Source organism: Podarcis gaigeae (assembly GCF_964106915.1).
Source record: "Podarcis gaigeae genome assembly, chromosome: 4".
Classification (NCBI taxonomy): domain Eukaryota; kingdom Metazoa; phylum Chordata; class Lepidosauria; order Squamata; family Lacertidae; genus Podarcis; species Podarcis gaigeae.
This window is the reverse complement of record NC_139677.1, coordinates 49,513,299-49,538,019: the sequence shown is the minus strand read 5'-3', so window position 1 is coordinate 49,538,019 and position 24,721 is coordinate 49,513,299. Positions and strand designations below refer to the sequence as shown.

At 44.8% G+C, this 24,721-nt stretch overlaps 1 long non-coding RNA gene across 1 annotated transcript; it reads right to left on the bottom strand.

Annotated features, from left to right (window-relative positions):
• Positions 1-13,278: 13,278 nt before the first annotated feature.
• LOC310842573 lies at positions 13,279-18,563 on the bottom strand. The gene is made up of 3 exons (XR_014563229.1): positions 16,596-18,563; positions 14,039-14,176; positions 13,279-13,691 (listed from the first exon to the last, which is right to left on the bottom strand). It is a non-coding gene; the product is annotated as an uncharacterized lncRNA (long non-coding RNA).
• Between the last annotated feature and the right edge of the window lie 6,158 nt (positions 18,564-24,721).

Sequence of the window (24,721 nt, the reverse complement as noted above, 5' to 3'; positions counted from 1 at the left end):
TCAGAGTGTTCATAGAAATGCAGGTTTATTTATCTGACAATAATTTCCATAGGGGTAGCCCTGTTAATCTGTATTGCAGCAAAAAATAATGACCAAGACTCTTGTGGCCCCTTAAAAACTGAGGCATTTGTTATTCTGTAAGCTTTTGTGGACTGAAGATTGGAGATCGGGCAGTGAGGTGGGAGGAAGGAGCACTTAGATCAGGTGGTGAAATGTTGGAGGTGGTCCTGCTTTGCCTTCCTAAAATGTTGGTGAAGAAGATGTGGCAGAAATATAAGATGCTGTTCACAGAGAGGATGTCCCATTGGATGTCACTGTTATCAGTGATATGATAGCTTGGCCAATATCCTTGGTTTCTCCAGTTTGGGCTGCAAACCCAAAATCACTCAATTAGACACAGGAACAAGCCCATGCAGAGGTGAGGACAGCTTACCCTTGTCCCTGACCTCAGAGGGCTAAGCTGGCCAGGGGGTCCTGCCAGAGAGCAGCTGCTTTTTTGTTTGTGTTTATAACTTTATTCTAACAAGACTCCCATCCTGGGCCTCAGACAAGCTCTGCATGGGCCTGCACTGCAGCATTCCCTGAACTGCAGGTCCTCTGCTATCATCATCCCTAACCATTGGTCATGCTGTCTGGGACTGATGGGAATTACAGTACACAGCATGTGGAGGACACCACATTGGCTGCCCCTTGTTCATACGAACGGGCAGTAATTCTCCATGGGTTGTAGCCCATGCTGCTCCTACTCAGAGCAGACCCACTGAAGCCAATTAATATGACTGACTTGAGTTCATTAATTTCATTGGTTCTACGCTGATTTCAAGCAGGGATCCTTCCCAGTCTTACCTGCAGACATCAGCAACTGAACCTGGGTCGTTTTGCATGCAAAGCTCTAACTTCTATGGCCCTTCCCCAAGGGTTTTTAAGGATTCCTTATACATGTATCATCTTTGAATTCAAAGATGTTGGCATTGTTCTGCTGGAATATGATAATTTGGACAGTGAAATGAAAACACAGGAAAAGACACAGAGATAGCATTTAAAAATGACCCCTAGATGTTCATTTGGAAGCACAAATCATACCATGAAAAACAGGAAAACCATGTATACAGAATTACACTGGAAATGGTCTCCATGTGCCAGAACTTGGTCATTGTGCAGGAATATATAACTCTTGAGCCTTGGAATGCATTTCTAGGGATAAGGTTCTGCCTGCTTCCTGCTTTTTTTATAATATGCCAGAAAGAGAACCTAAGAGCCATTTGTTTCTTTGACAGTATGGAGTGGACCACATTTGTAGGGATGGAATCCTGATGGAACTATGCATAAGTCTGACACTGTCTGCTATCATCCAGAACTGCAAATGGCGCTGTTGCTCTCTGCATGTATGCTGGTGAACACAGTATGTCTTTGGCTCGCTACTATATGCCCCTTGTAGAATTCTGAAGCAAAGTGTCTGTCTCTGTTTACTATCAGAAGAGCCATCAGCACTCTCAGCTTCCCTTCATCTTTTCCATCTGGTTTTTAATGGGACTAAATGCTGTACGTTGTCATGAATCTGGAGATGAACACAGACCCTCCAAGTGTCCCCATTTTTCAGGGATGTCCCTGGTTTAGATAAGCCAACCCAGTTTCCGATTTGATCCCAGAAGATGCCACTTTTCCTTAGGCTGTCCCTGTTTTCATTGGAGAAATGTTGGAGGGTATCCAACGTTGGAAGCAGTCTGAAGGCAATCCTGTGTAGGGAAGGTGTTTTTTTAATGTTTAATATATTTTATGTTTTTATATATGTTGAGAGCTGCCCAGAGTGGCTTGGGCAACCCAGTAAGATGTGTGAGGTATAAGTAGTAAAATTATCATTATGGAAGAAATGTAAAGGGACCCCTGACCATTAGGTCCAGTCGTGCCCGACTCTGGGGTTGCGGCGCTCATCTCGCTTTACTGGCTTTACAGCTTCTGGGTCATGTGGCCAGCATGACTAAGCCGCTTCTGGCGAACCAGAGCAGTGCACGGAAATGCCATTTGCCTTCCCACCAGAGCAGTAACTATTTATCTACTTGCACTTTGGTGTGCTTTCGAACTGCTAGGTTGGCAGGAGCTGGGATGGAGCAACGGGAGCTCACCCTGTCACGGGGATTCGAACCGCCGACCTTCTGATCGGCAAGTCCTAGGCTCTGTGGTTTAACCCACAGTGCCACCCGTGTCCCTTCATTATGGAGTGGGACGTCCCTATTTTCATTGGAGAAATGTTTGAGGGTATGTGAACAGTGACCCAGACCCAGACCTGGAGACTGAGGTGCTGCTTAGTCCTGCTGTGCCCAGAGGGCTCATCATCAGAACCAGACCAGGGCATGTGTGGACGGATGAGGACAATTGTTCATTTTAAAAGCATGCTAACAGGATGCTGCATAATTACTGTGGAGATGCAACACACTGTTTATTGATATAGGTGTTATGATAGATGGTATCTACCAGCAAGGTCTAAGAAATACCTGACAGGTACCAACCCTCATCTAAGGCGCTAGACAGGTAAGGATAATAAAGAGCTCGCACGATGGGGTTGTTGGTAGCGCATCTTCTGCTAAATTTGTACAACAGCACTGAAATGCACTTGGGCAAATGTAATAAAGAAATAAGGGCAGTTTTCAATATGTGAGACTTAAAATTGGTTTGCTTAAATCAGTCTCAGATGCAAATATAAAAGCTACCAAGGGTGGAATGTACCTTTTGGTTCCTCTTCTACGTTAACAACATTTAAAGACATTTGCACAAATAGTGTCGGGGACCAGGACCAGCCTTATCATTAGGTGGAATGATATGACTGCCTCCTGTGGCAGATTTTGAGCATCATTCCAGAGCATGCAATTGTCACTTATTATATCCCATTAAATTGTTACATTTTTACTTGAAGGGGAGGGGAGTCATTCATAGTGTCTGCCTTAAATCTCAAAACTTATTGGGTCAGCACTGAGAGAGGCTATTATATACTGTTACTAATTGTATTTTTTATTGCGATTTGTCTTTTTTTAAACCATTTGTTATTTGTCTTCATTTATTTCAACATCCATTCCCCACCTTTCAACAATAAGGCTCCCCAAAGAGTAGCTGACACCTTGGGAGACCTTGTGGTTGAGAGAGGGGGGAAACCAACATAGAAATAAATGTACCTTACAGTGAAAATGAGACTTAGCACCCTGTGTGTGTGTGTGTTTTGCCACATTGTCTAAGCTTCATGCTCCTAACTGCTTTGCTGGGCTTTTCATATTAAAGAGAGGGATCGCTTTGCAAGAAATCACCATTTCATTAAGAAAACATACCTTGGGCTGATAATTCATTCTCAGAAGCTGGACAATCGTTTGGTCTCATTAGACCTCTTATAAGCTGAAGCCGTTAGCAATGTATTTCCAGATTACAGCGTTGTAGGCAAGAAAAATTGTACCAGATATCATTTAATACCCCTGGGGAGATGACAGGAAGGAATTAATCTTCCAGTGCTAATTCACCCAGTGCTGCTGGATCAAAAATGACCATCCACGGGGGATCTTTTATGGTGGAGCTTGCCATACTCTTCCTAATGTGCACTTTCTTCCCATTTGGGAAATGGAGGTTTAGGATAAAATCCTAAAGCAGGCAGGGAGGAACCAAAGGCAATTCATCCACTTTACCCAACACACTGCCAGGCTCTTCAGTAGGGCAGAAGTGAGAGTGGAGCTCTTGCATTCCTCCGTCCTTTTCTGGTTGGTTTGTAATGTATTTCGTTTTCCTCCCGTTGGGTATAATAACAGTAAGAAATGTGAGAGGATGGCTCCCTGTCTGATCTTATCTTATCTTATCTATTCATTTATACCCCACCTTTCTTCTAAGGAGCTCAAGGTGGCATGCACAGTTTTCCTCCTCCTCATTATATCCTCACAATAATAACCCTATGACATAGGTTAGGCTGAGAGTGAGAGACTGGCCCAAGGACACCCAACTGAGCTTTGGGGCTGAGCCGTGACTGGAATCCTGGTCTCCCAGATCCTAGTACACGCCACTGACTCCCCATCTCCTGAAAACTTTGCACAGCATGCACAGTGAGATTCCCCTAGAACACAAAGCACTCTAAGGCAATAACAGACAACAGGCGTGGGGGTGGGATGTGATACATAAGTAGCAGTCAAGTACAACATTCCTTGTTTTCCTAGAGTGGACATGCGGGGGAATGTTTAGTCCAGCCAGTCGAAAACTTTCTGTTTCCTCCTGGCTGGTGCATACTTCCTTTTGCTTGTGACTAGAGGCGGGCATGACCTTACCTGTCCAGGTAACAAAAAGGACAAGGCACGCAGCACACACTCTCTCTTTGACTTCCTCGTCGCTGGAGCAGCAGCTGTTAGCTAGAATTGCTCTGTTGGCTTATCTCCATATGGGATTATCTCCATATGGGATAGTTCCACATGTATATACTTTGTAACTAAGTCTGCCTTCAGGGATCCAACTGTGAACTGATGATTTGAGTAAACTTATTTTATATACTTTACACAAGATTGTGACATGTTTATTCTTTTAAGAGGGATATAAGGGAACTTACCAGGAGTCTAATACAGTGGTACCTCGGGTTACAGACGCTTCAGGTTACAGACTCCGCCAACCCAGAAATAGTACCTCGGGTTAAGAACTTTGCTTCAGCACCAACAGCATACAAATCAATATGGCTAACGTGATCCAAAACACCCACCCACCCCACTCACACACGAAAGCAAAGATCACCACAGCCAATCACAAACAAACAATCACACCCTAGGCCAACCCCAACCTCTCTCACCACCAAAGGAACACAAGTGAACAACACAAGCAACGCTGACACCAAACTCTACATACATTAAGCATAATAGAAACATCGCCACCCGACCCCACCCCCATCCATCTTCCCTCCCTCCACACCTCTTCGCCCCCTTTTTTTTCTTCTCCCCCTAATGTCTCAACAAATTAAACGGATTTATAAAAATGTTATATGGGAAAAAAAATACGAGACATTACACTTACTTCTGTAAAACAAGAAAATCCTTAATAAAATGTATTTTAAAAAAAGAACTTTGCTTCAGGATGAGAACAGAAATTGTGCAGCAGTGGCGCAGCGGCAGCAGGAGGCCCCATTAGCTAAAGTGGTCTTCAGCTTAAGAACAGTTTCAGGTTAAGAACGGACCTCCAGAACAAATAAAGTTCTTAACCTGAGGTAGCACTGTATTGAGAGGCTTAAACAAGCCTGCAACCAGCTATCTGCTGTGCATTTAAAAGGGGAATGTGAACTCTGCTAAGTTATAGGACTTGCTAGTGCAAGTTAGGAAGGATATTAATAAACAATATATCCTCTCCTGCCTCCCTGAACATTCCCCGAGTGGGGATTTTCCTACCTCCGATAGATTTCTCCTCCTCTGACTTCTGCCAAAACATCCCTAATGGGAACAGATATTCTCCCTGGCTTAAAAAAGGCACACACTTTGGCTTTGCAATGCGCTCCATTGCACCAAAAGCTGAAGCTGCCTCTCCCTGCCCCGACCCCCTTAACATGTGTGAATAATCCCAGATCTACAGTCTTCACACTTCCTGCTCTCTCCCTCCTTTCAAATTATTCTGCTTTAGCGCCTACTGAAGAATAGCATGTAGTTGCCAATGAAACCTTGGGAACTATACATAAGTGAATGTTTTGTCTTTAAAGGGGAGAAGGAAAGGATGCGAAGGGACCCAAGGTTAAACCACAGAAACAAGTGTGGCATTTTATCTTCTATAGTCATTGGTTGACGACTAATGGAAAGGAAAAATAAAGCCAGGTATTATTGGCCTGGGACAGTATGGAAATACATTGGAACATTATCTCTCCTCATTACTAAACTAAGCTAAATATCTAAGGAAATCCATTAGTTTTTGAAATGTTAACAGTACAGTTATTCTGGCCTGTTGCCATCAAATTCTCAAAAAACAAAAGTCAGCACTCTGGCCAAGATCTATGGTTCTGGCAATCCCTGAATCCTACTCCCAAAATTATGCTGGTACTGAAAAATGGCAGCACTTTTCATGAATCTGTCACATGTGTACTGTGGACCAGTTTTTATTATCTCCCCCATTGGTACTTTCCTCAAGAAGCATGCTGCTCTCTCATAGTATCTACATTCTCGCTTTCAGTTCCTCTCAATTTCTCATTTCCCTGATCTTCAGATCTCCACATTTCCACACCAGTGTGCAATTTTAAAAATAAAAGTCATCATGAAAATACATTGGCTTTTAGTGCAAATTTATCCTACTATGTACATTTCTGATGCAACTTTCCCTAATATAATGAATTTTTGTATGTTATTTTTACTAAGATGTGCATTTTAATGCATGTTATACCCTAGTATATGCTCTCCTTTTTTACATATTACTTGGCTTGAGATATGCATTCAAAATTCAGAAAAGTGTAATTTTTGAAGGATGGCTTTGTTTCAGTTCATATATTGTTAGGAATGTTCAGCTTTAATTGCAAACTGAATCAAATTTCTCCATCAGCTCTAGTCTTAATTAAGTCTACAAGCTTTAGGCTGCAAATCTATTTGATCTGAACAGGACTTATTTCTGAGTAGGACTACAATGTTTAGGACTGCATTGTAGCTGTCAGTTTATTTCGTTTTATCTGGTGGTGCAAATTTTAATAAGAATGTTAAGGGCACGCTTCTTTATTTTTTGAGGCTGCATTGAAGTGCTTTGTAATAGGAATTGGGAAAGAAAATATTAACTTTCTAACAATTAATGTTAGCTTTTGTTTATGAGGCTGTTCATTATCTATGGTACCGTCAATAATTCAAAATAGGTACTTATAATGAGGATTTAATAATATGCAAATATATTACAATTTAATTGATTGGTCAGTTGCTTAAAAGGCAGATAGATGATTAATCAACTGAAATTACTGAGCCAGTTGACAGCCCTAATTTTAACCCATATGCACCGCACAACCTGACTTCTCTTTCTCATGAAATCACCTTTCTTTCTCCTCTGGCTTTCAATATAAAATCTGAATGCAGCTTATAGCAGAAGATTGCAGATGGTCAAAGCCACGCGGACAGAATGCAGGGGCAAATCAAAGCATGAGCAAAACACCACTTTCTTCAGAGAACAGCTACACCAAAATAAACATATATAAACTTTCTCATGAGCAGCTGAACATGTGTAAGAAACTTGTACATAGGTATGAACACCCCCAATGTCACCTAAAACAACTAGCACTGTTTGGAATCATGAGGACTAGAGTCTTACTTCCTCTTTAGGGGAAAGGCCGTGGCCTGCTTTGCACACCGAATCTCCTAGGTTCCATCTATGGTGGCCTCCCCAGGTGGGATTGGGAGCTTGACTGAAACCCTGGAGAGCACTGTTCCTGGTCCCCTCTTTTTTGCATGTATTTAGGTTTGATCTAGCTGTTGATTTTTGCAGTGAAAAACAACAACACAGCAATCTCTCTGTGGAAGCAGTGGCAGAGCTTCATGCTCCGGCACTGGGGGGGTTGAGAGCAGGCGGGGGCGGGGCTGGCGCACATCCTGGGGGTGGCAGCCGTGATGGCACCCCACTGGGATCGTGCTGCCAGGGATGGTGCACTCCCCCCACACTTTTCCTCCGCCAGTGTGTGGAAGATGGTTTTGGAGGGAAAGGTTTCAGTTTCTCCAAGGTGGGAATACAGACTGTCCCTCTTACATACATTGTAATACTGGAATATTTATAGTCATTTGTTTATATGCCACATGCCCCCTTCGTGAAATCCTGGAGAGCTGCTGAAAGCCAGTGTAGACACTACTGAGCTGGATGGAGCCAATGGCCTGACTTTGTAGAAGGCAGCTTCCTGTGCTGCTCCTGTGACCTTTCACTCCACAGACACACAGGACACACACTCTCTGCTCACAGCAAACGCCCTGTACTTGGTGCCACCAACTGTCACATGGAAGATGGAGCAGGCTTGGCTTGAGTCCTACTCTGGCAGGTAGGAATCAAACCAATGGATTCAAGTTACAAAAGAAGAGATTTCGACGAAACATCAGGAAGAACTTTCTGACGGTAAAAGCTCTTTGACAATGAAACAGACTCCCTCGGAAAGTGGTAGACTATTCTTCATTTGAGTTTTTAAAGCAGAGGTTGAATGGCCATCTGTCATGGTTGCTTAGTTGAGATTCCTGCATTGCAGGGGCATGGACTAGATGGCCCTTGGTGTCCCTTCAAATTCTGCGATTCTATGATTCTGTGAACTAAAATACAGCCACAGTAAAATGACAGTACACAGCCACAACTAAAAGCAGGAGCAAAACCAAAGGAATTATTATTTTCACCATTAAAAGCTAGGGGAAATAAAAACACATTCACCTACCATCTGAAAGCCATTCAAATTCAACACAAGGCAAGCAAGATACAAGGGAGGGAATTCCACAACTGAGGTCTCACTGCTGAAAAAGCCCAGTCCCTCAAGGTGGTTATGCTGGTGTGACCCAAAAGCCAAATAACATGACAAAGTGGCCTTAAATTGTTTAGGGCTTTAAAAAACAGTCTGGTAGGCTGTAAGGTTCTTTAAGAACATGATTAATGGTTTCCCTTTGGACTCATGCTATTTGGGGCCAAGAAAACTGAATGTGGATTTTGCCCATGATGCATACATAATTAAAAATAAATTAATGGAGATTGACTCTATTGAAATCTCTTGAGCATCTTGGGTGTCCTTAACCACACAAAATTACTGCCACTGTTTCCCCGGGACATTTGAAAGCTTTTGTAGGCTCTTAGTTCATCCTCAGCTTTCTAAAGCTGGTCTCCTCCTGTCTCTCTGAAGAGGCCACTGACGGTCTCATTGAAGCTGGTTCTGAGGATTCTAGTTTTTTTCTCTGAACATTCTAGACTTTGATGTTGGATGAAACCATGAATAAACTCTTTTGTCTTCTGTGTTCCAACCACAGGAAGTTACAGTTAAAAGTAATTATATCAAGAAATGCTCTTTTATATCGATACTTCAGGCTTTGATACACTTTATTTTGGGGTTGCAGTCAGGGGTATTGAATTATTAAATCAAAGATTGATTATGCTTCTGTGGAGTATGTCAGTATAATCCACTCTTAATCTGACCAGTATGTTTTCTTCAGTATTTCAGCTTCCTGCAACCTCTCTGATCCTTTTCCCCCAGCACCTTGCCAGAGTTCTTGGTCTTTTCAGTGATGGTCTAAACATCCCCTTTGTTTCATTTCCTGCCATTCCTTGAGTAACGGGGAAATCAGGGTTACTTTTGCAAGATCAATATTTTGGAAGGAGAACACTGGGCGTTTATGGTGTCTTTGTTTTTGAAAACATGTTTCTTTATACATTTATAGGGACAAGGAGTAGGAAGGGTGTAGTTGGGAACCAAAGCAAAACCAGCAACCTAAAATTCCCTTGCCAGCTGACTCTGTGTACACAAAGGCCAAACTGGTCCTCAATCTCCTTTCTAGCAGAGAAATAATATCTGCCAGGTTAAGAGTTGAGATGAGAGTCTGGACCTTGGGCTTTCCCACCTGAGCCAGGACCTCCCTGGTATAAGTCCAGAACCTGGGTTGAGCCACCTGCTGGTATAAATTCCTCACTATAGCTCAGACAGCAGAATTAAAGCCAGCGGAATTTATACTGGCAGAACTCCTGCAAAAGGGGTGTTCCAGGGGCGTGGCTGGGGCAGGGCAAGGAGAGGTCTACACCTCAACCTAGTCAAACGTAGCTGGCAAAAAAGGGTGGTGTAAGCCAAATTACTCCTGACTGGGATTTGGAATAGGGTTAATTTGAAATGGCATAAATTACACTGGCTTTCTATAGTTAAGATTGCTAGGACTGCTGATGTTACCCACAATCCACAGGTAGCATGTCATTTTTTTTCTGATGCAGTTTTCCCCAAGCCAGCTGCACTCTGACTTGAGAACCATAGGCTTACTCAATGCATCATGGATCCCTGTTGGGCATATCTGAAGCATCTACCTATCTTGCTGGGGGTGGTCCTACATGTCAGCAGGGAGGGATGACAGAGGGACATCCCACTTCCCACCTGCTGCCTTGTCCTAATCCTGTTCTCAGAACTAAGGCTGCAATCCTAACTGTGTTTAATCAGAAGTAAGTCCCATTGATTTTGATGGGACTTATTTCTCGCTAAACGGGTTAGGAATGTAATCTTTACTCCCAAATAAATTTGCCTTAAAGCAAGAAGGGGGAGATCTCTGCCCACCCAGAGCATCTGCAAACAGGAAGGGGAAGATCTATCTCCTCTCACTCACTTTGATTTTCAAAACAAAAAAAATTCCTTCCAGTAGCACCTTAAAGACCAACTAAGTCAGTTCTTGGTATGAGCTTTTGTGTGCATGCACACTTCTACAGATGCACACTTCACACGAAAGCTCATATCAAGAACTGACTTAGTTGGTCTTTAAGGTGCTACTGGAAGGAATTTTTTTTGTTTTGACTATGGCAGACCAACACGGCTACCTATCTGTAATTTGATTTTCAAAAGTGCCAATACTGGGAGAACTCTCTATAGTCAGGAGCCACGGAGGGTAAAGGGAGCAGAGAGTACTGCAAAAAGGCAGAGAATCAAGCAGCACAAAGACAGTCTAAACAATTCAAGCCTAGAATGCACAAGCAGCCCCTTCCCCCCTCCCCCCCCTTGCCAACAACACCCCGTCCATCTCTGCACAAGAGAGCATCAATTGTGCCACTCGCTATAATAAATGATTGCTGGCTTTTAAAAAAAAGGTGACATGAGGGGAAGCTCTGTGTGTGAGAGAGGGAAGGAGGGGGGAGGGGCTATAAATGCTAGGGAGTTTAAGCATTGAATCTGTGATGTGTCCATTTAGATGTTTCCTCTCTTACTTAACAGTAAATCCCCTTGTATCTGGCAATGTATAGGACCATGGCTGCAGATGATTTCCAGGGGGATGAAAGCTTCACCAATAGGAATTGGGAGTGGAAGGAGGGGTAGCGAAATCAACCAAGCAATGTGCATCTGATGAAGACATGATGCCCCCCCCCTCATTTGGAGGGACAGCAGGGCCTGGTGTAGAAACACATCAAAGCATAGTGGTGTGTACAACACTGCACAATTATAATTTAAATGCAGCGGGGGGGGGATGTGTACCCAGCCTAAGACTAGTTGATTCCGTGCAATATGCCTTCCAGGTTAGGCAACTCACAAATGTGATTCTTTCCTCAGCCACTTCAATTTCTACATGATAATAGAAGAATACCATCCCATTGTCTTCTCCGTTCCCCAGCATAAAACCCAAATGGACAGGATCCTTCAGTTTGCAGGTTCAACTTCCATGATGACTACCAGACAAGACTGCTGCTTTTGTACTGGCAAATGTTGTCCATCCCCTTCCTTACAATGAAAAACAATTATCCTAAAATACAGTGAGGGAAACAGTGGGTTTCTGGGGGTTTTCCTGTTGCTATTCTGTCTCTCACAGCTACAATAAACCTACCATTAAAATTATGGACTGGTCATTTCTTCGTCAGAGGGCAAATGGGCAAATTTAGCAGGGGATCAAATGCTTTTCCCCCCTCACTGTACATATATTTAAACAAAAAATACTATCAGGAATTGTGACTCTCTCAAATCTCAATTTGAAGAAAGCACTTTCTGCTCTTGCGGGTCCCCCCCCCCCCGCCAATTCTTTGTGGTTTCTCATTGCCAGCACAAAATGGAAGGGGCTGCTTACATTTCTTTTTGCTCTCAAAATAGACTTACATTGGCTGAAGTCTATAACAGATACCCAACACACTTCCTCTATGCTACCCCTGTTCTTTATGCTACCCCATTAACTGATCCCACAATTTCCAAGCCAAAAGGCCAGTTTTTCATAACTGTACTTTTGTCCAGAAATAAAAAAATATAACCCGGGAGTGATGATGAGCATGGGTAGAGTAGAGTGTATACACACCAGAGCAGAAAACTTTTTCCTTACACTATTCTGCATTGCGCCAGGTGCACAGACAATACTATATATAAAGTAAAATACATCATTATGTAAGAAGGAAGTTTAGTAATGTTGGTACATTAGAAGAGGGCTGGATAACCATTTCCATTTCCATTTTAGTAGTCGTAATGGTGTTATATAACCTCTGGGAGAAAATACAGTGGTACCTCAGGTTATATAAGCTTCAGGTTATAGACTCCGCTAACCCAGAAATAGTACCTCAGGTTAAGAACTTTGCTTCAGGATGAGAACAGAAATCGTGCTCCGGCGGCGCGGCAGCAGCAGGAGGCCCCATTGGCTAAAGTGGTGCTTCAGGTTAAGAACAGTTTCAGGTTAAGAACAGACTTCCAGAATGAATTAAGTTCTTAACCCGAAGTACCACTGTACTGAATTTCAGGCTACAATCTCCAGTGTGCTTTCTTAGAAACATCATGTATTTATTACATTTTCATCCTACCCTTCCTCCAAGGGACACAGAGCAATGTATATGGGATTTCCTTCCACTGCATCCTTGTGATTATCTTCTGAGGTAGACAGGATGCTGAAGGATAGTAACTCGTACAAGGCAACTGCAGGGATTTTGTGACCAAGCAAGGGCATGACCTGAGGTCTCTGGTCCAAATCCAGCACTCCGTTCAGTACATCACACTGACTCTTAATCAAGTAGGATGTGAGAGTCATGAAGCAAACAATAGAGCTGAATCCACAGCCCTGCATATGCTTAACTCTTGAAGTGAAACAACTTAACTTTGCCTGGATCATGTTCATAGTTAGGATGGGATACTAATAATATATACACAGAGACACCATTTTTTATATATGTAAGAATGCATACTGAGAGGAATTCGCCCTTTAAAGTGAATCTTGGATAAATGTGAAGGGAAAATAATGGGGAGAAACCCATTTGAAAGCCATTGCTTGAGTATAAAGGTAAAGGTAAAGGGACCCCTGACCATTAGGTCCAGTCGTGACCGACTCTGGGTTTGCGGTGCTCATCTCGCTTTACTGGCCAAGGGAGCCGGCATACAGCCAGCATGACCAAGCCGCTTCTGGTGAACCAGAGCAGCGCACGAAAACGCTGTTTACCTTCCCGCTGGAGCAGTACCTATTTATCTACTTGCACTTTGACATGCTTTCGAACTGCTATGTTGGCAGGAACTGGGACTGAGCAACGGGAGCTCACCCCGTCACGGGGATTCGAACCGCCAACCTTCTGATCTGCAAGTCTTAGGCTCTGTGGTTTAACCCACAGAGTTGTTCCAAATGTTTGCTTCCGTGAAAGGTTTTCCCTCTTCCTAACTCAGCTACATAAAATCATCATACGGTATTTATGCCATCACACGGTTGCCTTGGAAATGTATGTGATATAATATGCAACGTTTTGCCATTGAAGGATTGAATGGGAACAGCAGATGGCTGAGTAGATGGAGGGAAAACATTGTTTAAACAACAGAGATATTTTATACATAGCAAAAGTAGCAAAGGAAATTGCTACAACTCATCAGTGCAAGTCTTCGCTTGTAAAACTTTCCTTAGGCTCATAGGGCAGAGGTGAGCTGCAGAATAATACTTCCAAGGTAAGACCTTAGAATTAAATATTAGATTTTGCCTGCAAACAATAGAAGTGTGAATTTCCCAGAGGAGAGCCTACTGTTTCTTCTCAGTATTATTTAGACAGTCACAACTTGTCCATCTTAGCTGACTCAGCAGACACCTCTGCAAAACAAACAAGCAGAAAGGCTTGTTGTGTAAAATAACATAAATGCAATCCACCTGAAATCTTTCAGATACAAAAAGCATTTTGATACTAGACCACTACCAAATGAAGATAAATTATGAATGTCTGGAGCATCAGACAAAACTTTGACTTCTGTTATCATTATCTTCTGAACTCCACATTCAACATCAGAAATTTTCCATATCTTCTTGAACTAGACTGCACATGTACCCACACATCTCTTTAATATTTAACACAAAACATTAAAAATAGTGAAGGCCTTAAAGTCAGCAAGAAAGGGATCCAGCCAGCAGCGATAAAGGAAATGAAATATCCCTCCTATTACCTGGTGATGAGTCTTCCATTCAGTGTTGAGAGAGCATGTAGTAGGTGTTTGGCTGAGCCCAGGACATACAATAACAGAGATTATTCTTGCACCTTGCCTGGGCAGATCTCTCTTTGTGGGATCAGGACTATAGAAAAACTGGTGGAGACAATCTTAATTATACTGGTTTTTAATAGAAACAATGCTGATGGTTTGTTAATCTTGGAGCTCTTCAGTGGCGTTGCCAGTTTTCCTCTAATCTTTCAGCCAGAGATCTAGTCAAGCAATCTTATTATAAAGCATATTTTAAGTCCTATCTATCAAATTCAGGAGCAGCTGGCCCAGGAACATCCAATATCTACATTTTTTTTAAAGGGAGCTTAGACAACTAAGGCAGCAAGGCTTCTAAAGCAGTGATTCCCAAACTTTTCCCCAGTGGGCCAGTGAAAAATTGCTGACCACTTTTGCTGCCTTTTGTAGCAATTGTAGTTCCATACAATTCAAATTGTAATGCAATAAAATACAGTGTAAGAAATAGAAGAAGCAATAAAATTACAATTAAAGCGCAATGCGAATATTCAATGCCATGGATGTGCTGAATCCCATCTTCAACCACAAATCCACAGATATGCTGGGGATCATGCTTAACTTTGGCAGAATCATGACCAGTGTTGTTGAGGATTGTCATTAAAGATACACTAACTGGCAGGCGGTGGCAGAGAGCAGTGTATGGCGAGGTGTGGCCGTGTGCAGTGGCAGCAGTGGGTTGCGGTGGCAGGGATGGAGTTCAGGCGCCCATAGGAAAAAAAAGTGTGTGCCTGGGCCCCTAGGGCCCCCTGGAGTTAGTGCCAGTGGCAATGCTCATCAACTTTGGGGGAGCCCAGTCCCCTCACATATTTTATTGGGGGGGCTGAAGAGACCTCACCTCCTAGGTGTTGGCTCCTATGCTCCAAGGATACATGGCCTGCTGCTGCTGCCTAAGTGGGGTCCTTGGAGGTCAGACTGATCTCTCAGCAAATATGAAGCACGGGTTATCTGCCCCCCTCCAATGGTGGGTGCTGCCCTTTGGGGGGTCTCCTGAGCTCTGCTTCCATCTGGAGTGATTCAGAGCAGGGGTCGTTCTCTCCACTGTGGACCTTTGGTTCCCGCTTCAACCATCTGGTAATGTTGATTTGATTCCTCCCCTTGTTCCCGATGTAGGTCTCCACTGTCCACTCTATTTTTTTCTATTGATTTTCACAAAATTATAAAGACACTAACAAATAAACCAACAAACAGAAATCAAACCTTATTAAAACTAATCTTATTAACATTGTCAAGTGACTTCCTCGTATCCCCCTGGTTGAATTTCAATGCACATCATTTTAACGGTTTTCCAAATCAAAATTCTTATGAACTTAACTTAATCACTTAACATCATTATTTCTTCCCAATTCAGCATTAAACATGTTAATTCATCACATTACTTATTTAAATCCTAAGCCTAACTGGTAATTGCAAGCTTTTTCCTATTCCACTGTCCACTCTAGGGGGGGGGCTCCCTTTTGTGGTTCGAGGGGTTTCAAATAAAATATTTGAAGCAGCCGGCCCCCTAAAGTGGATGGGCATTGCCGTTCAAAAGAGCTTACCTGCCCTCCCCCAATATTTTACTTAAGTTGGCACCCCTGGCAGCTGTATACTAATAGTACGATGGCCTTGAGAGACGGATGAGAAGCCTCCCGGAGACATTTAACTCCCGCTTTCATTATCGACCCTATGCTCTGGTGGTGGTCTCTATTATTTTCTGCTGCAATTACCCACCGCCTATTTAGAGAAGAACAGAGTGGCCCGGCGGACGTTCCGCCCTCCCCCATCTCATCCCATTATAAACCAGTATGGCTGTGTGGTAGATCTCTGCATGCTTCAGCCGAATGTCGGTTGGGAGAAGCGAGCAAGCGAGGGAGAGAATACACGGAGAAGGAGAAGCGCGCTTCTCCTCCTATTCGAGGTTCTCGGGAAGCAAGGAAGGCGCGGAGCCAAGGCCTTCCTCTCCGGAGGACGAGCTTTCACTCTGCCTTCCAGTCCTCTGCCTTCCCCTTCCTCCTTCCCCAGCAATCAGCAGACTCTGATCTGCAGGGCTGAGCCTGAGTTTGGCGGCCGCAGCAGCAGCAGAAGCAGCAGCAGCAGCAGGCAAGGCAGGCCGGAGCCGCCCTCGGGATGGCTTGTTTGCGCTCAGAACCCTGCAGCTGCTTTTGCTGGAGATCCGGGGGCGGGGGGGGGGCACGTGCTCAGCAGCCCCTGAGAAAGAGGTTTCAGCGCTCGGTAGCGGCGGCAACTGAGAACGGAGCCACTGAAGCCCCAGAAAAGAGGCTCCGAGGGCGTCGCTCCCCCCAAGTTACGTAGAGGCTGGTGGGCAACTAGACCGGTTTAGCAGGATGCAGAGCCTGGGCTGGGTCATCCGCAGTTAGCCTAGGGCTACAGCAGGAAGGGGCAGCTGCCACCCCTAAATCAATAAAAAATACACAGCTAACTGAGGTTCTTCCCCCCCCCAAAAAAAAACCCTGGCTACGCCCATGGCTGCAGCTGCATGCACACTTACCTGGAAGTAAATGGCAAGGCACGTATAGGCTTGCGCTGGAACTGGAAGGCATTCCTTCCGACTGCACCGTTGGGTGCATCTATCAGGTCAAACCTGCTTGCTTCAAGCAACAGCAAACCGCACTCATTCTGTGATCATATCACAGCACCATATTCCCCTTACAGCCACCCCGAGAAACTGGAAAGAGAGGGGGACAGCTTATCCATTTTTACGACAGCACTATGTAGTTCAAGTTCACTAATTCAGAATAGCCACCACGCTCTAGCTCCGTGTTCACAATTTCAGGCTTCAGGCTTGCACGAATTTGCCCTTCGGAAATCGCGTTTGGCAATACCAGTACAGTGGTCAGTAAAGGAGGACTTATTTATTCAGTAAGGCTCTTGCATCCCAAGCTTGAATGTGCCACAGAGTTTTCTCAGCTGCCACTCGGAAATATGCAAAAAGAGGGACTCTGCTGAGCTTTGTTAGTCTGCAGCACCAGAAACCCAAAGGCTGGTGGGTTTTAAGATGCCCCTCGTAAATCCAAAGCGGCTTCTCTAATTCTCGCTAGTCTGTAAATCCGGAATCCTAAAAATTGTTTCCCAAGAGCATTTGCTGGTACTAGGGTAATCCCCTCTAAAACGCTCTAGTCCGCCAGGAAAGCGATTCAAGGCCTGTATGTCAACCACATTCTGTTCCTCCATATTGCTCGGGAGCAAACTGTAACTGAAGTAAGGGAAACTTTTTAGGTTCTACTCTTGGAACTGCGCTCTTTCTTATTCAACAGAACATGCTTTTAACGATGTTGCTTAAGAACCGAGAGTTAAAGGTTATCTTCATTTTTCAGTCCCCAACTTCCGCCAGCTGTAGGGCAACTTCAAACCCCAGACGGATTTGTTCTTCCAACAGAGGTATCACTGAGGTGCCGTCCTACCCTAGGGCTGCGATTCCATGCACATTTACTTGAAATAAAGTCGCAAGTAAAGATGCATAAAATCGCACCATTCCCTGGCTTTAATCTACAAGCGATTAATTTAGCATCCGGATCCTTAAATATAATAGGTAGAAGTTATAATGAACTTGCTCCTCTGCTGCATCCAGGAATCTGTTTTTAGGATTTTCTGGAATTTATGAACCGACAGGGAATGGAATGTGTTTGAGCAGGTGCAGAGTGTTTTTTTTCTTCGCCACTGAACAATAATTACAGTGATGCGCCTGACATTCTGGCTAAGAGAGCTTTGTGGAAGCAAGTCCCCGTCAGCCCGGAAAATCTGTTTTCAATGAACGTCTGAAGAAACAATATAACCATGCAGAAATGCTTTTTTCCCCGGTAGTAACCGCAACCTGCCAAACATCTGCGATTAGAAACCAGGATAAACACAAACTTGAGCTCCAGCATCTCTATTTACATAAGAGGATGCCAGGAAATTAATGTGTTTACCACTGGAGCGTAAGGTTGCGAACCTAAGCACATTGGAAAAGAGGCTCCACTGAAACTAGCCGAGGTTTTCCTTTCAAGGCGAAGCTGTGCAAAAGGAAGTGCCAGAGTTTTCTGACCCAGTTCGCAGCTGAGAGACTCGGTTACGGTCTGAGGACGAAGCAGCGAGCCGAACCTGCACAGCAGGAGAAGAATTTACAGCTGGAGGCGGGGGGGGGGGGAGAGAAGCAACGTGAGTGGCAGGAGGAGGAGGGGGGGTCACACCGCAGCCTCCCTTCCCTTCCACCTCCATGGAAACCCGCCGCGCGATTTGCTTGCTAAAGGGACAGCTCCGTGGAGACGAGCGGGCTGCGCTTGCAAAGCGAGCGCGTAAGCGGGGCTGTCCTCCCTTGACAAGGACAGTTGGCATGTGTGACAGCTGCACAGTGGCGGGGGATTATCTCTCTGGCGCACACACCCGCCTCGGCGTGGCAGGCAGCAGGCGAGCCAAGCGGCGCAGTTCCGGGCGCGGCCGGCAGAGGCCGCCAGAGGGAGCTCGAGCGCCACCTCGCACAAAGGTTCCTTTCCTCAGCTCCTCACCCGGCGGCCCCGCCCACAGTCTCGCAGCCAGGCTCCTCGGAACCACCCCGCTCTCGGGCGGCCTCCGCGAAGGCCTCAGGAGGTGAGCGCGGCGCGCTGCGGCCTCCCCTTCAACTAGCTCCAGGGCTGGCCCTTTCGGGGCCTCCGCCAGCAGCAGGCTCGGCCTGGGCAGCGCGGTGGGCGAGCTGGGGGGGGCCGCGAGGCTTTCCCGGCCGGCGCTCTCCCTTTTCAAGCGAGCGAGCGCCTGGGCCCTCTGGGCTTCCGAACGAGGCCGCCATTTGCATCCCTGGCGGGTGAAGCCGAAGGGAGCCGCCTCCAGGGGGCAGCGGCGGCCTCTGCCAGGCAAGCGAAGGGGCGGGGCTTGGCTGCCGGCGGGGCTCTCTAGGCGCACTCGGTTGCCTGCTCCAGAGAGCCGCTGGTAGTTCTCGTCTGGCCCCTTAAGAAGAAGCAGCCTCGTGGCGGGAAGCCTTCCTCCTCCCCCTCCCAGCTGGAAAGGGCTCTCTCTCGCGCTCCCTGCGACCGAGGTCCGCTTAAAGCTGAGAAGGGGGGGGGTTGCGGCCCCCTCCCGAAAAAGCGTGGCTTTGGCGGGAGCATAGGAGCCAACTCCATGGGGCCGAGGTCTCTTCTCCGCCCCCAATAAAATATTTGAGGGGCCCGCCCCGAAGGTGATGAACATTGCCATTCAAACGGTGCACATGCGAGCGTCTTGTGATTGATTATGCCGTACGGGGCTTACCTGTCCCCGTCCCCACCCCCCAGTATTTTATTCAAGTTGGCACCCCTGGGTGAGAGGGAGGGACGTCCCTGTTGCTCGCGGGACTCTGTTTGCGCCGATGTAACAAGGCACCCGGCCGTGTCCCTGCCACAACCTCTCGCAGCCGTGTAAACAAAACGCAGAAATGGATCCGATCTTTCCCGGCAGCCTGTGAGGCCTTAGTGCAAACTCCCAAGTGGCTCGGTCCTCCCTTGGCGATTTCTCCATGCGTGGCTTTTCCTCTCAAGTGAGTTGGTCTGATCTCTGTCCTGCGCGTTAAACAAGAGATCCGCTCAGTTGGTATGAATTCTCTTGATCTGGTGGAATGGGGACTTGGTGAGTCTCCTATACGTTCATTGATCTTATGAATGAATGACTCCATTCTCGCCATTAATGCGCTTAGGCATATTTCTGGGAGGGGAACTGCCAGCACGCAAGGTGCGTTATGCAAGGAGGCTTTTCTGAAGAGGCAGCTGAGGCGGGAAAACCCTGGGAGGCGTGTGTGGCCTACGAGGCATCCTGGCTGGATAAATGGGGAAGGCGGTTCGCTGCTTGAGGCTCTCCCCTTCCCGTGGATTGTTCTGAAGCATCTTGTCTTTCAGTCGGTGCAGATCAGGATACAAGATTGCTTTGTCAAGGAATGCCCTTCACTCGACATATCAGCGGTGAACTGGCAAAAGTTGAGAGTCTTCCCTCTGCAAACCTGATTAGGAATGCCATGTTACTACCAATGCTGTTTTAGAAAGAGCAAAAAAGTAGTTAAAAGCTGGAACCGTCAATCCAGCATTTCGGGGCCTTTTTACAAAACAGGCTGAATTTTTCTCACACTGGTGGTTTCCATTAAAAAGAAAAAAGAAAACTACTATCCGTGGGCCATTCTTTCCTTTGACAAGAATACGTAGGTGTGCAGGCATTGTATACCATTTGCAGACAGACACCCGAGGTGATAGCCTCCGACTAGACAGTATTTAAGTGACAGGCGAGAGTGCCTTGGGCATTCTTAAACACAGCCGCGCATTAACATGCAAGAGCGCCAGGCGAGGTGTTTGCTCGCTCTCCAGTGCAGAAATGAATTCAGTCTGCGGATTCCACGGTAGGGCTCTTACTGGTTGTACTCGTGCACGGAATAGCATCTCCGCCGTTGTTTCGACATGCTGGCCTTTTTGGCAGTTCAGAAGATTTGGTTGATTTATTCTGTTGGGCTTTCCAGTAGTTCTCGTGGAGCTCAGTGACCCGGAAGGAGGATTGTGGAGCTTATAGTTTGCTTTCCAGGAGCTCATCGATTTGATTAAAATTCTGGTAAGGAAACTGGAAATGCCACTGACGGTGGCCTCCATGGAAGTAGGATTGCTTCTAAACAAAATTTTAAAGGATTACTGTTAGGAATTGGAGAAAAACATCAGGAACATTTGTTTAGAAGAAAGTCGGTACCACCATTGTTTACCTCCTTTCAGAAAGGCATTGTGGTAGGCTTGGGGGGGGGGATGGTATGAATTCAAAGGATAGGAATGACTTGATCCTACGTTCAAATGCCTTTCCCTTTCAATCACTGTCTCTCACTTTCCCCACCAGTGAAGTACAGTGGTACCTCAGTTCTGGAAGTCCGTTCTTAAACCGAAACCATTCTTAATCTGAGGCACACTTTTCCTTATGAGGCCTCCTGCCACCGGTGCCCTTCCACCGTTCAGATTCCATTCTTAGACAAAGGTACAGTTTGCAAACCGGGACACTACTTCCGGTTTTGCAGAGTTCGTAAACTGAATCGTTTGTAAACAGGACTGTTCTTAAACCGAGGTACCACTGTATCTTAAAGAGTAGATTTAGGGGCAGCAAACCTTATGTGCTCTTTACTTGCTCTAAGCTTAGTGGTGAAGCAGAACATTTAAAATACCTAAAATACAGTAACTATGACTCATTCAGGATTAACTAGCAGGTGTCTGCAAGAAGTAAACAACAAATACCGGTACTTGTTTTCGTGTTTGAGTAATTGTTACTTTTGGCAGAATCATAATTATCTAGAATTCTGGGTTATCCCACTTCACCATGTACTATTTATTTTTTAACCCTTTCAAATCACATTTTGAGTGCTTTTGTTTTTGTTATTTTTTATATTTTTTTATAAATATTTTTATTAACAATTTTTGGTTTAATCACAATGCCAATAAAACAATACAATCTCACATCTCTTTAACATAGATCTTTTCACTTCCTTGGACTCCCTCACATCTCCCGCTCCTGTGTTCCTGGTTATAATTTTACTCAGCAAATTTGTCCCCTTACTTTTTAATCATCATAACTAATTTTCCAATGTTATACCTCTAATTTTAACTATCGTTTTATTCAAATCTTAGAAAATTTAGATATAACCAACATATTCCAAAATTTTTATCATTTCTTAAATTTCTTAAATTTATCTTATCTTCCTAATTCACTTCCTTAAACTCAATGGTGCCAAGTTGTTTATACTCTAGCATCCTTCTTAACATTCATACAATTTGCAATATTTTTGTAAATAAATCTTAAATTTCTTCCAATCTTCTTCCACCGTCTCCTCTCCCAGGTCTCGGATTCTGCCGGTCATCTCAGCCAATTCCATGTAGTCTATCAGTTGCATCTGCCACTCTTCCAGTGTGGGTAGATCTTGTGTCTTCCAATGCCTGGCGACAAGTATCCGTGCTGCTGTTGTTGCATACATAAAAAATGTTCGATCCTTCTTTAACACACTCTGGCCAACAATACCCAGAAGAAAGGCCTCTGGTTTCTTAGGGAAGGTATACTTAAATACCTTTTTCAACTCATTATATATCATTTCCCAGAAAGCCTTCACTCTAGGGCAAGTCCACCAGAGGTGAAAGAATGTTCCTTCATTTTCCTTACATTTCCAACATTTGTTGTCAGACAAGTGGTATATTTTTGCAAGTTTGACTGGGGTCAAATACCATCTATATATCATTTTCATAACATTTTCTTTCAAAGCATTACATGCAGTAAACTTCAACCCAGTGGTCCACAACCTCTCCCAGTCTTCAAACATAATGTTATATCCAATATCCTGTGCCCACTTTATCATAGCCGATTTAACCGTTTCATCTTGTGTGTTCCACTTCAGCAGCAAGTTATACATTTTTGAAAGTACTTTAGTCTTAGGCTCTAACAATTCCGTTTCTAACTTTGATTTTTCCACCTGGAATCCTAGCTTTTTGTCAAGTTTAAAAACTTCTTTAACCTGAGCATAGTGTAACCAGTCTCGCACTTTGTCCTTCATTTTCTCCTGACTCTGCAATTGCTTTTGTTTTTGTTAAAGAAGAACTCTATAAGGCTATTCTCTCACACAAACTCATTTGGGTAAAATATATTCATAATTAAGGATTAATGTAATCATTTCCCCTTATTTTAAATTTAAAGATATAAGACTATGTAGTATTCACTTTTCTGCTGCCAGACACTAAGTGAATGGGGAGTCCATATAAACTAGTAATCCAGAATTTCAAACTAGACTTTAGGGAACTTTAGATTTGGCCCGTAACAAAACTTGCTCTTCTTAGCCCTTACCTGCTTGGTATATCTGAACTACGGTGACATTAGAGCAAGCATCTGTTCAGCCTATGGAGCTGGTTGCAGAAATGTTTCAGAGCTTACGTAAAAATCTGGCCGAGGGCCCATGGTGCTTTTCAAAAGCCTTATTCGGTGGGATCCTATCAAAGATAAGGGAACTAGGCAGCTTGCATGCAGGATCTTCATGTAAACAGATATTTGCTAGCTACTATAGGAGTATGGCAAACTCCAGTTAAGGGCAAAAGGAAAGGCAGCCCTGATTTTAACCACATTAGGCAAATCTAAAACCTACTGAATTAGTTTTAGGAACTGAGCATACACACACTGATTATAAAGAGAATACAGTGGTACCTCTGGTTAAGAACTTAATTCGTTCTGGAGGTCCGTTCTTAACCTGAAGCACCACTTTAGCTAATTGGGCTTCCTGCTGCCATTGCGCCACTGTCGTGCAATTTTTGTTCTCATCTTGAAGCAAAGTTCTTAATCCGGGGTACTATTTCTGGGTTAGCAGAGTCTGTAACCTGAAGTGTCTGTAACCTGAAGCGTTTGTAGCCCGAGGTACCACTGTAGAGATGTAAACTGAATAGCTCAGACTTTCAGCCTGCTTTTTCTAAGTAGTAGAAGTACTTTTTTCTAAGTACTGGACTAAGCCTGCAAAGCCTAACCTTGCTTACATGGGTGTAAGCCCTGCTGAATTCCATAACTTACTTCTGAGTAGGCATGTTTAAAATTGCACTGCTACAGAGTTTTACTTACTAAGCCTTACTTGCAAACTGAGCCATTTTTTTCTGATAAAGAACTCTGTGCAACTGGAAAGCTTGCACACTCTTTTACCAACTGTAATCTAATTAAATATTTCCGTCAGCCTGTTTTATACATTTATTGATTCATTAGTTACATTTGTATACCACCTTTTCTTCCACTGAGCTCAAGGTTCTCTGCATTTTGTCCTCACAACAACCCTGTGAGGTAGGTTAGGCTAAGAAATGGTGACTGGCCCAAGGTCACCCAGTGAGCTTCGTGGCTGAGTGGGGATGCAAACCCTGTACTCCCAGGTCCTAGTTTGACACCATTACGCACAAGAAGTCTAAGGGCTGTCTGTGCTGAACGGTCGGGGTGCTGGACCTAGATTTTCCCATCTGTAAAATGAGGCTAAAAGAAAGAGCGCTGGCGTGGAGACAGAGTTGCTCTCGCATGGGATAGCAAACACAGTCGCGGAACATTAATAACGGCGGCCTGGGCTCTCTTTTAACAGCTGCTAACGTCAACGCTGAGCGCGAATCAAGGTGTTGAAAAGAGGCGAAGCGTTTGCCAACAACCCCCTCCCCTCCCCCCCCCCAAAAAAAAAGAAAGGGAAAAGGAGGGGATGGTTTCTCTTTTTCACGTAGGTTTCTCTCTCTCCCCCTCCCCTTCCACCAGGCAAGGCGGAAAGTAACATCTGCTGTTCATTGCATAACGATCTCTCGGCTTGTCGTTTCAATGCAACCTTATTTGCATGGAGGAAGAAAGGAGGATGTTTTTCGGCTCTCCTGCGAGCCCTCCCCCACCCTGCCTCCGGGCCCTGATATGCAGCCTCCTCCGGCGGGAGAGCTCTCCCTAATTACAAGATCTTTTCCAACAGGGGGCGTGTAAACCCAGCAGCAGTTTGACTTCAATTCTGCCTTGGCGACATTTAATAGATTCTGGCAGCGTTTTCACTTACAGCCCTTCGTTAGGAGGGGGAATCGGGAATAATTACCCGGCAATAAAATATCTCTCCAGCACAAAACCTCGCCGCGCGAGGTCTTCGCCAGGAGGCTATTACTCTTGTCAATATTTTTT